Here is a 12,217-nt window from a genome sequence, read left to right on the forward strand (position 1 = left end):
AGAGATGAAGGTGTGCATCACTCCTCCAGGGAAAGAACCAAGAGCTGCTGAGGCAATTTGCTTAAGGCAGCGGAAATATAGAATGGGTAATAGAGAAAGGTAGTTATAACTATCAGGCAAGGCCATGTGACCAGTTGCAGAAACAAGGATTTTAGTTGACATGAGATTTCTAACCTATTTTGTTAAGAACATGTTTGTGCATATAGATACATATATTAAGAAGTTAGTTGTGTCACATATTGAAGCTCCAGGAAGATGATCCTGCTTCAGTTGTGCAGGGTTGTTTTGGAGACAGTGAAGGTCATAACTTAGTGTTGCTCTATTCAGAAGCAAATAGCCTAGAATAGAAATATGCTCTGATCCCTTAGGATTTAGCTATAATCTATCATGTATGACACACATTTATGGTCCCTTGTATAATATAAGCAAGTGCAGTAGGCAGTACAAGCCGGAGGGCATCCCTTCAAGCTAGCTCTGAAATGAGGCTGGTGGCAAAGAGACCTAAAAACATGAAATTGGGACCAAGATGATCTCTCTTACAGTGTTCTGTTTCAATAAAAGAATGAAAAATCAATCCTCCTTAACTAAATTGACAAAGATTCCATTTTAATGGGATATGGAAAAAAGACAGATTAAAAAAGACTATATATTAATATCCTCATGTATGCATGCTTCCCTGATAAAGTCATAAAAATAAAAGATTAAAAACATGAGTGGGTAGTTATTTCTTCTTTCTTTCCTCTAATTTTTGCATGTAATGTAATATCAAGTGAGATATCAGTGGTTAAGTGTTGTAAATCTATATTATCTTATTAAATTATGAGACACTAAAAGATAAAGCATTCCCTAAGGGATTTGGCTATGTATTCTAAAATGAATATATAATGCATTAGTGGTTGTATGCAGCACAGTTATATCATGTTGGACAGGATTATGTCTTTGTTATTGCTTTCATTTGGAAATTAAGCATTCTGTAAAGAGACATGATCGTCAACTTGATGAGGGATGGACTTATGATTGCTGATACTGGTTGTCATCTTGATGGTATCTCAAATCAATGAAAACATAAGCTATTGGTCATTCTTGGGAAGGGTTATCTTGATCAGACTGTTTGAAGTGGGAAGACTCACCCTAAATATGGGTGGCACCTTGTGGTGACAGTCCAGATAAAAGGACATAAAAGAAGCAAACATTTTTGCATACTTGCCTTCTTCACACATACTGGCAAGTTCATCTGTCCTGATGCTTGCATGGCTGAATTCTTTTACTAATTAATATTAAAATCAGCTTCTTCAGTCTTCCAACATAGACTGCTGACAACCAGCAGCTCTAAAAGAGCCCATCAGTGTCAGATTGGCATTGCATGTAATGAATGACTACTACATTCTCAGCTTCTCCAGGGTGAGATGGCTATTATTGAACTACCCATATAGTATCTTACAAAACAATATATATATATATATATATATATATATATTCATTCTATCAATTCTGTTCATCTAAATCATGGCCCCTTTCTTTGGGGGTCACATATCAGATATCCTGCATATCAGATATTTACATTATGATTCCTAACATTAGCAAAATTACAGTTATGAAGCAGCAATGAAAATAATTTTATGGTTGGGGGGTCACCACAACATGAGGAAGGAACTGTGATAAGAGGACACAGCATTAGGAAGGTTGAGAACCACTGCTCTAAATAATCCTTACTAATGCAGCCAGGTTTTCATCCATTTCCCCTTTCTTACTTGGGATACAATCCAGGATCTTACATTGCACTTAGTTCTCAAATTTCCATGGTCTCCTTTTTAGTCATTGTCTTTCGTGGCTTTGACATTTTTGAAGAATGATCAATTACTTTACAGAATTTATGTATATTTAGATTTGCTCGATGTTTTCTCATGCTGAGAGTGAGGTTAGGTGACTGTGTTGGCAAGAGTTCTCACAATACATCAATACATCCTATCAAGAAATACATCAATACATCCTATCAAGAAGTCGTAAAAAGAGGTGCCCTATCACTAGCAATGTTAACTTTTACCACTTGGTTAAGCTTGTATTTATCAGGTTTCAGAGTTAAAGTTACTGTTTCTTTATAATAAAAAATATAATGTGGTTGATAAATTTTCCACTACAAAATCATCCTGGTTTTCACCCAACTAACTTTAATCTATTTTTGACTATTGCCTGCAAAATTTATTGTCATAGTATTTGACTAATAGTCATCTTTTTTCAACATTACCTCTAAATTCATTAATTAAAATTCTTTTATAAGACTGTGTCTACCCTCTGTATGTTAACTTATTTATATATTTAATGCATTTGTATCAGTAGGGGCTCTGAGGATATGGCTTAGTGGGAAAACTGCCTGCTATGCAAATATGAGGACCTGAGTTTGGATCCCCAGAAGTCACATTAGAAAGCCTCCTTTGATGATATTTGCCTGTAATCCCAGTGTTTGAGTGAAAACAGATCCCAGAAGAATTCACTAGCCAATCAGTTTAGCTAAAATGTTGAGTTTCACATGCAGTGAGTCTTTATCTCAAAAACTAAATTGGAGACACAATTCAGGAATATATTCCAGTGTCAGTCTCTGGCTTCTAAGCATACTTGTATAGGCAAACATACATATGACATGCACAGGCACATGTGTGCACACACACACATAGGACTCATAGCATTTATTTTATGTTATAAATTATTATTATCATTGTTTATTTTATTGCTTAAAGTGTACCAGCTTTGACCAATGACTATCCTTCAGGTTGTATGAACTTTTACATACTTCTTTATTTTTTTTAACTACTCTTATATTTTTTGATACCATAAGATAGTCTAGGCTTATCTTATATTTTACTAACCTGGTCTCAGACAAACCTGTTCTCCAAGGAGTCCTATTGGTATTTGGAGAAAAGATCTAGTCACTAGATATGCTCAGTGTTACCAGAGTTCTTTTAATCCTAAAGGCTTCTGAGATAAGCTAGACAATACATGCCTATATGTTCATACATACATGCATGCATTTACTTTCTGTCTACTTATATATCTGTGCATGAATATAAGTATATATTTATACTGGCACTTCATTTCAATCCTACATCTCAGGATTCATTCTAGACTTCCCACTTAGCTTATTTGTATCTCCTTTCTCCAATATTAATATACCTGGCTATCTTTGTCTGCAATATACTTATTGATTTGTTCACTCTTGGTATAGATAAAATAGTTTCAGAATTGCTAAGTCATTCTTGTGAAAAAATAAACCTCCTACTTACAGCAGTACTGGATTTTAAAAATCAGCTTGAACCTCTTATTTCTGATAGGGATACTCTTGGAAACACTCTTGGGGTAGGATGGAGTCCCAGGCCTCCATGCTACTATTGAGTGAAACACTTGTGGGTGTCAAGAAAGACATTTGCAGACACATTGTCTGCCTCTACAGTTTTTGTCATCACTGCCTGAGACTAGGACTCCTAGCTGAGAAGATGTTCTGCAAATCTCAGAAATATACCTTATCTCACTGACCAGAGTATTCTTTCCAGATGTAGAAGACCAGGTGAACTTCTTTGGATTTGTCAGAATTTTGACTGATTTATGAACCACTAATTACAGTACAAAGAGCAAAGATGTGAACAGGTCAGAATCATTCCACAGGATAATCAACTATCTCCACTTTATGTTACAACTATATGAGCTAGACAGAAATGAGATGATATCCCGGTGAGCTATTTCAGGTGTTATAAATGTTGTGATGTAGAACATTATTTTAAAATGTGCTACATTTTTTTATGCCATGGAACATTTGTTTAATGATGCAAAGATGTGTTGCATTTCTTTATGCTGCACTTGTTTAACTCTGTGAAGCTGTATTATTTTGCCTGTCTAAAACACCTGATTGGTCTAATAAACTGAATGCCCAGTAGCCATGCAGGAGAAAGGATAGGTGAGGGTAGCAGACAGAAAGAATAAATAGGAGGAGAAATCTTGCAGAAGATTGAGGAGCGAAAGGAGAAGGAAAGGATGTATGGCTCCAGCGGCCAGCCACCCAGCTACACAGCAAGCCATGGATTAAGAAGTAAAGAAAAATACATAGAAAGGTAAAAACTTGGGGTCAAAAGATAGATGGGATAATTTAAGAAAAGCTGCCTATGCATGGTATCTACCTAGGCCCTCTGCATAAATGTGACATCTGTGTAGCTTGAGTTGTTTGTGTTGCCCCTGGCAGTGGGACCAGGATCTGTCCCTGGTGCATGAGCTGGCTTATTGGAGCCCATTCCCTATGGTGGGATGGCTTGCTCAGCCTTGATGGGGGGGTGGGCTTGGTTCTGCCTCAACTTGATGTGCCAGGCCTTGTTGACTCCCCATGGGAGGACTTTTCCTTTCTGAGGAGTGGATATGGGGGGGTGGGTTGGTGGGCAGTGAAGGAGTGAGAAGAGGAGAGGTACGGGGAACTGTGGTTGGTATATAAAATGAATAAAAACTGTAAAATAAAAAAGAATGAAAAGCTCGCTAGAAAAAAGCCAAGCTAAGGCTGAACATTTGTAAGTAATAATAAAACTCCATGTATTTATTTGGGAGCTGGGTGGCACGCCCACAAAAACCTAAGAATAAAAGGAATTTAAACAAAAACAACGACATTTAGAGATGATATGAGTAATTGAGCATCATTGCAAACTGGACCATCCAGAATGCTGATTGGATAGACAGTGACATAACCACAGAATTTGTTAGGGTTTTGGAGAAGGTGGAACTAGAGTAGAATACATACATTTAATTTATTTTGTTGATTTTATTTTTATTTTGAAATTATATGTTTAAGTTTGTATTAATCTGCACATGTGAGTGTAGTGCCCAGTGAGGCCAAAGAGGGTGCAGAATCCCCTAGAACTGGTGTTAAAATTGGTTGTGGACACTGAATGTGCTGGGTGCTAGGAAACAAATTTGAGTCTCCCAGAGGAACAGCAACTTCTCTTAACTGCTGATTCCATTTCTCTGGGCCCTGAACATCTAATTTCTTGGCCAAAGTATTGAAATCAAATTGTCCTTTGAAAGTAGTATTTAAGAAAGAAAACACAAGAGTCCAGTCATTATTCCCTTCTCTTCATACTATTATTGTTGCATGTTAGCTCCAGATTTGTGTGAACACAAAGCCACTTTTAGTGTAAACAGGGCACAACAAAATGATACTCTTGTTTTTCTCTTCAGTATCCATTTGCTGGCTTTTTATTCACAAATGTTATCTTACCTGTTCTGCTGATGAATGCCACGCATCTATATGATCTAAGAAAATTAGATCTAAGAAAATATAAGAAAATTGGGATCTTGGCAGGACCCATCCAGCTGAGATCTTTCACTAGATAAATATTATAATCATGCTGCCTTCCCTGTAGTTATCAGCTTCTCCTTTAGCCTTTTCCATACATCGTTTGCTTCCTATTTCTCTGCCATCCACTCTACCCTTCACCTTGGTTATTTAGTCTCCTAGATTCTCAATAATAAATCTTCTCTGTTATATGTGGTACCCCAGGCTATGCCTGCTAAATGTAATTCTAACTTGGCAAAATTCTTCTATAGTCCAGATGAGCAGGTCTCTGATATTGTCTCTCCCGAACCTTTTCAGAAACCATCACTTCTCTGGAAAGAATGTGACTGTGTTTTGGTTTTCTTCCCTCTCTGTGTCATCACAGATGCTCTGCTTGGCAAGTGAGAGGTTGTCTCACTTGTGAGAGCCAAATGTGCAGGTGACTTATCCAGGTTCCTCTACCTCAGGCCTCGGAGTCTCAATGCACACCTCTATGGGGCATGCCTTAGTATTGCACTGCTGATTCATCAGGAAGTAACCACCTGCCTGAAAGTTTGCTTAGCTTTGCAGCACCATAATCACCAGAATGGCTGCTCTGACAATTTGCTTGGAGACTTTTGAAAACCTTCTAAGTTCATCCCTCTGTTGCATCATTTATGCCTCAGTGTTACCTTCATTACAGTGTTTTTACCTTCACGTTTCTAAATAAAAAAAAGATTGCTGCTTAGCAGGTGCTTAATTTCTCCTGCTCAAGATTTAAAGATGGTTTTCAGGGATATATATATATATATATATATCCCTATCAAAGGACTATACTTCCTGTGGTCAGCTCCTAACAGAAGTCCAAAGCAGCAAATGTATTTGAGTATTAGTTACCTAGTTACACTGGCTTACTTGTTTCTTATGTAGACCACTGCTAATCCCTTAGAAACATGGAGTCTGGCACTGATGGCACAACTAGAGTTGGAATGACAGGCCTCTGAGCAAGCCAAAGTGGCTTCTTTGCCAAAGTCAGTTAAAGTTAAACCTCACTGGATAATGCTGTTGACATGGAAAAATCTATCTGCAGAATCTCTTCTTTCATATATCTGCCTTCAGCTGTCATTCTTTGACTCGCTGTTTACTTACTTCCTTGCTTATGAAGGAAAATATATACACAGTTCCTAAAGGGATAGCCGAGAATGCCACTGCAAAAGGATAGTGAATGGATAGCAAATGGGGAGCAGGCAGGGTGACACAAGTATAAATGCAAGAGGCATTTGCTGTGAAGTACCATTCATATTTTAGAAACAGGTAAGGTGATTAGAAACTGTATGAAATACAGGGATTATCTAATAGTCATGTGGCAGTCGACTGAGGCTCATTAATGTGCATATTGCTTTTCTACTTTTAGCTATATAGTAACACATTTTAATTCCTGGCTGTGCTGGATTGTTCAATTTAACATATAGCATGTAGGTCCATAAATAAATCAGTTTGTTTGCAATAAAATGAAGCCAAAGCCAAATAATATTTTCCAAAGCTATCAATGTTAAGTAAATTCCTCCCCCTCCTCTAGGGTGGGTTTATCACTCATTTGTGACATAGTTAGGTTTATTTGCTTCTCTTTGTTTCCTGCTTGGGGTTCTCCTCACATGCTAGTTAATGTCATTTATTTAGGGGTAGAGGATTCATAAAATATTGCCTGGGTTTTATGACTATGAGGTATAAAAAAAACAAAAACAACAACAACAAAAACATATGCTCAAGGAAATGTCACTCCCCTTCAGCTCCACTGCCTCCTTTCAATCCCCTGGAGTTAAACCAACCTCATTTGTTCTGATTTATCTTCCCTCTACAGCCAGTTCTGCTATGCTCATTTTGAAAACTTGCATTAGTTCCAAAGCAATTGGTATCTTAGGAGCGTGATTTGAACATAATGTAAATGTTGTGTTTGCTTATGCATGATTTCATACATGAAAAACTCTAAGTGAATGCAGGGATTGCACCTAGCTGAACTGAGCTGTAGAAGAATGCAAAATACATTTCAGACATCCACCAGCTACCATATTCACCTTGTGGATTGGGAGCCTATTCACACAGAGTGTTACAACCTTCCCTCTAATTTCATATCAGCCTCATTCTATCCTTCCCCAATAACTCACAAACTGCAAACCTTCTGATGCTCCTGTTCACAAGAAGACTTCAAGGCCTTTGTTTTTTCCAGATGGGGTATCAGTTTATTGTACTGTTAATATATTTCACAGTGGTTTAATATGGTTCCTGGTCAGGCTTGTGCGGCAGGCCTATAATCACAACTTGGGATGCTGAGGTGAGAGGATTTCAAGTTCAAGAACATTGTGGACTACAGAGTGGGTTAAAGGCCAGAATGAGAAACTTAACAAAACCCTGTCTCAAAATCAAAAGTAAACAATGAGTTGGGATACAGTTCAGTGACACAGTGTTTGCCTGGGCTCACTTCCCAGTATAACACACACACATACACACGCACGTACGCATGCACACACACACACACAAACCCCTACTCCCATACACACTGTAGAGTTCCTTTTCATGTGTGATAAAGTCTATGTATGTTATCTTCTTAACTCTGTTTTATCTATGATTTTTAATTGTCTTTTTTGGCAGTGTAGAGGTTTTTGAAGATTGCAAAATTGACTCCTATGCAAACACATGAACATTTATGTATTTCATATATCTTTCTAACATGAATAATCATATAGGATAGATACTGTTTGGGGATTTTCTTGGTTTTCACTTAAGAGGATGTCACAGAAGTAACTTTTTATTCATAAAGATCTACCTTATTCTTTTATATCTGCATAATATGTAACTGTGTAGATGTTCCGTAACTTATTCTATCACTCTAACATAAACATACTTAGGTGCTTCTAATATCCTATAAACAATGATTCAGTGAATCTTTTTGTATTTTCAGAAGTGTATCTTCACTGCAACTGTTAAGGTAAGAAGTGCTTAGGAAAGTTCACTAGATATTGCCAGATTCATAGGTTAATTCAAATTTGAATTTCTAGCGGTAATGCATAGGACCAATTGTTTCCCCAGTTTCACCAATAGATCATGCTGCCCTACGCTGTCTGGAGTTCTGATTATGAGTATGAACAAATCTTAAAATAAATGTTTATTAATTCTTTGAGAATTTTAAACATGTAATTTGATCATATTCACCCTTAACCTCCTTCCCTCACCTCCTTTCATATCCATCTTCAACATCTTGCCCCTCATTTTCGTGTCTCCTTTTAAAATTTTAATGACCTGTTGAGTCAAATTTATGTTGTTCATGATTTTCTGGACGTGGAGCCATCCAATGGAGCATGACTAACCTACCATGAGCCACACTCTTAAATACAAACTGACTCCCTGTCCCAAGAAGTAATCAACTATCTATAGCTCCTCAGTTAGGAATAGGGACTTATGGACCCCTTCCTATTGCATGCTGGAATGGCTTGATCTTGTATAGGTCTTGTGCAGACAACCACAAATGATGTGAGTCCACGAATACAATGGTCCTGTTATTTCCCAAAGACATTGCTTTGTTCTGATCCTTCCCCAACCTCTGAATCTTACAAACTGTCCATTCCCTCTGCCATAGTGCTCCTTGAGTCTTGGAAAGGTGGTATAATATAGATGCCCCATTTATGACTGAGCACTCCACAGTCACTTTACAGTAGGTATTATGAGAGCTATCCAGTAGGGAGGAAGTTTCAGACCTGTATAAGTTTGCTTTCCCCATATCCTGTGACCAGTGTGCCTATTGTCATCAAGTTTTGGTCAGCAACAAAAGCAATGGCAGTAACCTGTATTGTCTTCTTTTAGGGGTTGGTGTCTACAGAATTTTGAGCAATTTTTTAGTTTAAGAACATGACTATATTTTTTTCTGAACTGCCATTTAAATCTATTTTTTTTCTTTCAGAGTTTCGCTCTTTCTCCCTCCAGATTTAGAAGGCATATGTCCCTTAGGTATACCTGCCCCTTTGTATGATGCATGTTTTCTCCATATTCTTTGGTTATGTCTTGATTCTGTTTGTGATGTTTGTGTCATAAAAATCAAAATTACTAAAGGTTTACCTAGATTGAGGTCAAGGAGTACATCACTGGTATTTTATTCTCATATTTAAAGTTTCATTTTGTAATGTTAAGGCCCCCCAATTCATTTTGATTTTAATTATGTGTATGGTTAGAGGAAATGATATAGTTAAATGGCCTGAACAAGGGGTGATTCTGTCACCACAGTGAAAATTTACAATGTTTTAAGTCATGGATAGAGTGCTATTTGTAGCTAGTGGGTAGGAACCAGGGATGCTGTGGCACATTGAACAACAGACAGCAAAGCCCACACAGGAAAGGAGTATCTGATCCAGAATGTCAATAGTGCTTACCTTGATAAAATGGTCAGATCATTTCATTTTTCTGTTTACCAAATGGCTAGCCAATTGTTCTGGCACCATTAAATAAGTCAAACTTTCACCTCAGTGATTTGTGGTGCTGTCACTTTCACTGTATGTCATCATGTTATACCAGTCCATTTCTTCATTTTTTTTTATTCTATCATACTGATCTATCTGCCTAACATCTCACTGCTGAATTATAGGGATTTTAAATACATTTTTCTTGTCTTGTATAGTTCCTTTCTCAGCATTTGCTTGGTTAGTCAGATGTATTTGTTTTTCCATATGAACCTTAATATTATTTGTCTGACTTCATAGAATAAAATTGGAATTGGGTTAAATTTGCAAATTAATAGAGACTTAACTAATTTGTTTACAATATTGGATCACTCTAAGCCAATTGCAGGGAATATATTTTCATTTCACAAATGTCTTAGTAAGTTCTTTGAGATTTTTCTCATACAGATTTTATATATTCCTTGGAAATTAGTTCCTAGGTATTTTAGCGTCCTTTATTATTGCTTCAAATGATGCTCTAGCACTAGCTCTTCTAAATTGGCTATCATTTGTGACATTTGTGTGCTAGCATCCTGCTTTCTTCCTGAATGCTTTTATTGTTTGAATCCCTTTTCTCCTTTGGTTATTGAGAATTTATTTGCTATACTATCTCATCATCTTCAGTTAGACACAGGTTTACTTCTTTTTAATTCTTGTGTGTTTAATTCATCTATCTTCCCAAATTTTACTTATTAATATAGCTAACCCAGTATTAAGCAGTAAGGGTGGTAGTGAGCCTTTGTGCCCTCTTCCTGACTTTCATGAAAATGCCTCTCAGTGTTTATGATTAAGTAAGGTATTGGCTTTTGAGCTAAAGTATATGTATATTTTCTTGATTTTTTTTTTTTTTTTGGAGACAGGGTTTCTCTGTATTGTTGTAGAACCTGTTCTGGAACTAGCTCTGTAGACAAAGCTGGCCTTGAACTCATAGAGATCCACCTGCCTCTGCCTTCCCAGTGTTGGGATCAAAGGCATGTGCCACCAACGCCTGGCTTTCTTGAGTTTTAAATGAAAATATGTAGATTGTAAAGATTTTCAAGTATTTCCCAAGGACATAGTCATATCATGTTTTCCCTCTTAGATCTATCAATATGGCATATGATGCTAATAAACATCCTAATATTGAAACAGCCTTCCATTCTTGAAATAAATCTCATCCAGTCACTAATTGTTAATTTGGAATGTATTATGTTTGCAAATGTTTAATGCTTTTACAAAAATCAATATGTATGAACTATATAATTGTAAAGTTTATTTATGGACTTTCCTTATGATGTTTTGGTATGCATATTATTATACTTGCATCATAAAAGAAATAGTGAAATTTATTTCATTTCCAATATTCTGAAGCAAGTTATAGCACATTGGGAATATATGGACACTAAAAGGTAAATTCAATTCTTATGGGAAGTAATCTGGGCCTGTGGGCAAGGTTCTTAAAAGTGACTGTTTCTTTTAAAGAAATGAGTCTATTTAGTCTTACTAAATCTAAAGGGGATAATTTGGGCAGTACTTATTCTTCTAAGAAACTGTTCAATTTTTAAGATTTCAACTTTATCTGCATAATGTCTATAAAATAATCTCTTAAAATTGTTCAATTTTTTTCTGTTTCAGTGTTTATATCATCTGACAATGATTTATTTTGTTTACTTACACTTTTCTTGGTCATTTATTCTCCTGCCCCCATCCCAGTCATTTTTTTCAATCAACCAGGAATTTCTTTATTAATTAGACTACTATTTCTCTGCTTTATTAGTTTATACTTTAGTATTATTTGCTTACTTATATTCCTTTTTGCTTCATTTTGTTTGTTGGGGGTATTAGAATTTACTCTTATTTAACCATATGGTATTATGCATTTTTCTTGATTATTATTTCATTTTATCTTACAGATTCTGTTATATAACATCATCATTATCATTTTTGAGAAGTTGTATAGTATCACTTCATATTCTTTCTTTTGCTAAATGTTTCACAGGAAGTTTAAAATGTCCAGGTGGAGAGGATTTCCTGGTGCTTTGCCTCTGTCAGTAATCTGGAGCTTTGCTGTACTCTGATCAGCAAGTATTGTTTAGAATAGTCTTACTTTAGGAACACTGACATTTTGAATCAAAGTCATAATCAATATTTTTTTATTTCTCAGGGTTTGTTTGATAATATGGTATATTATCATGGCTTAAAGTCTATTGACAGTGTTTTTTAGGTTTTCTGTCTCCAATCTTTTTTTTTTTTTTTTGGTCTGCTTTCTCCGTCTTGTACTAAAAGTGATGTATTAAAAATCACCTAATGATACCATGTTTCTACCTGTATGTATCTACAGGTTTTGTTTCTTAAATATACACCTGTGTTGTTTGTCACATTAATATTCACAAGTATATTTTAAAACACTACTGATTTATTGTTTTATTTACTTGTCATATCTTTGTTCCATCTTTTATGGAATCTG

The 12,217-nt window shown here is 36.1% G+C and overlaps 1 protein-coding gene across 2 annotated transcripts in view; it reads right to left on the reverse strand.

Annotated features, from left to right (window-relative positions):
* The window catches only part of Nhs (NHS actin remodeling regulator), a 72,108-nt gene that overhangs the window by 22,132 nt on the left and 37,759 nt on the right, over positions 1-12,217 (reverse strand). The window lies entirely within an intron of this gene.

This window comes from Phodopus roborovskii, unplaced genomic scaffold (assembly GCF_943737965.1).
Source record: "Phodopus roborovskii unplaced genomic scaffold, PHOROB, whole genome shotgun sequence".
Classification (NCBI taxonomy): Eukaryota; Metazoa; Chordata; class Mammalia; order Rodentia; family Cricetidae; genus Phodopus; species Phodopus roborovskii.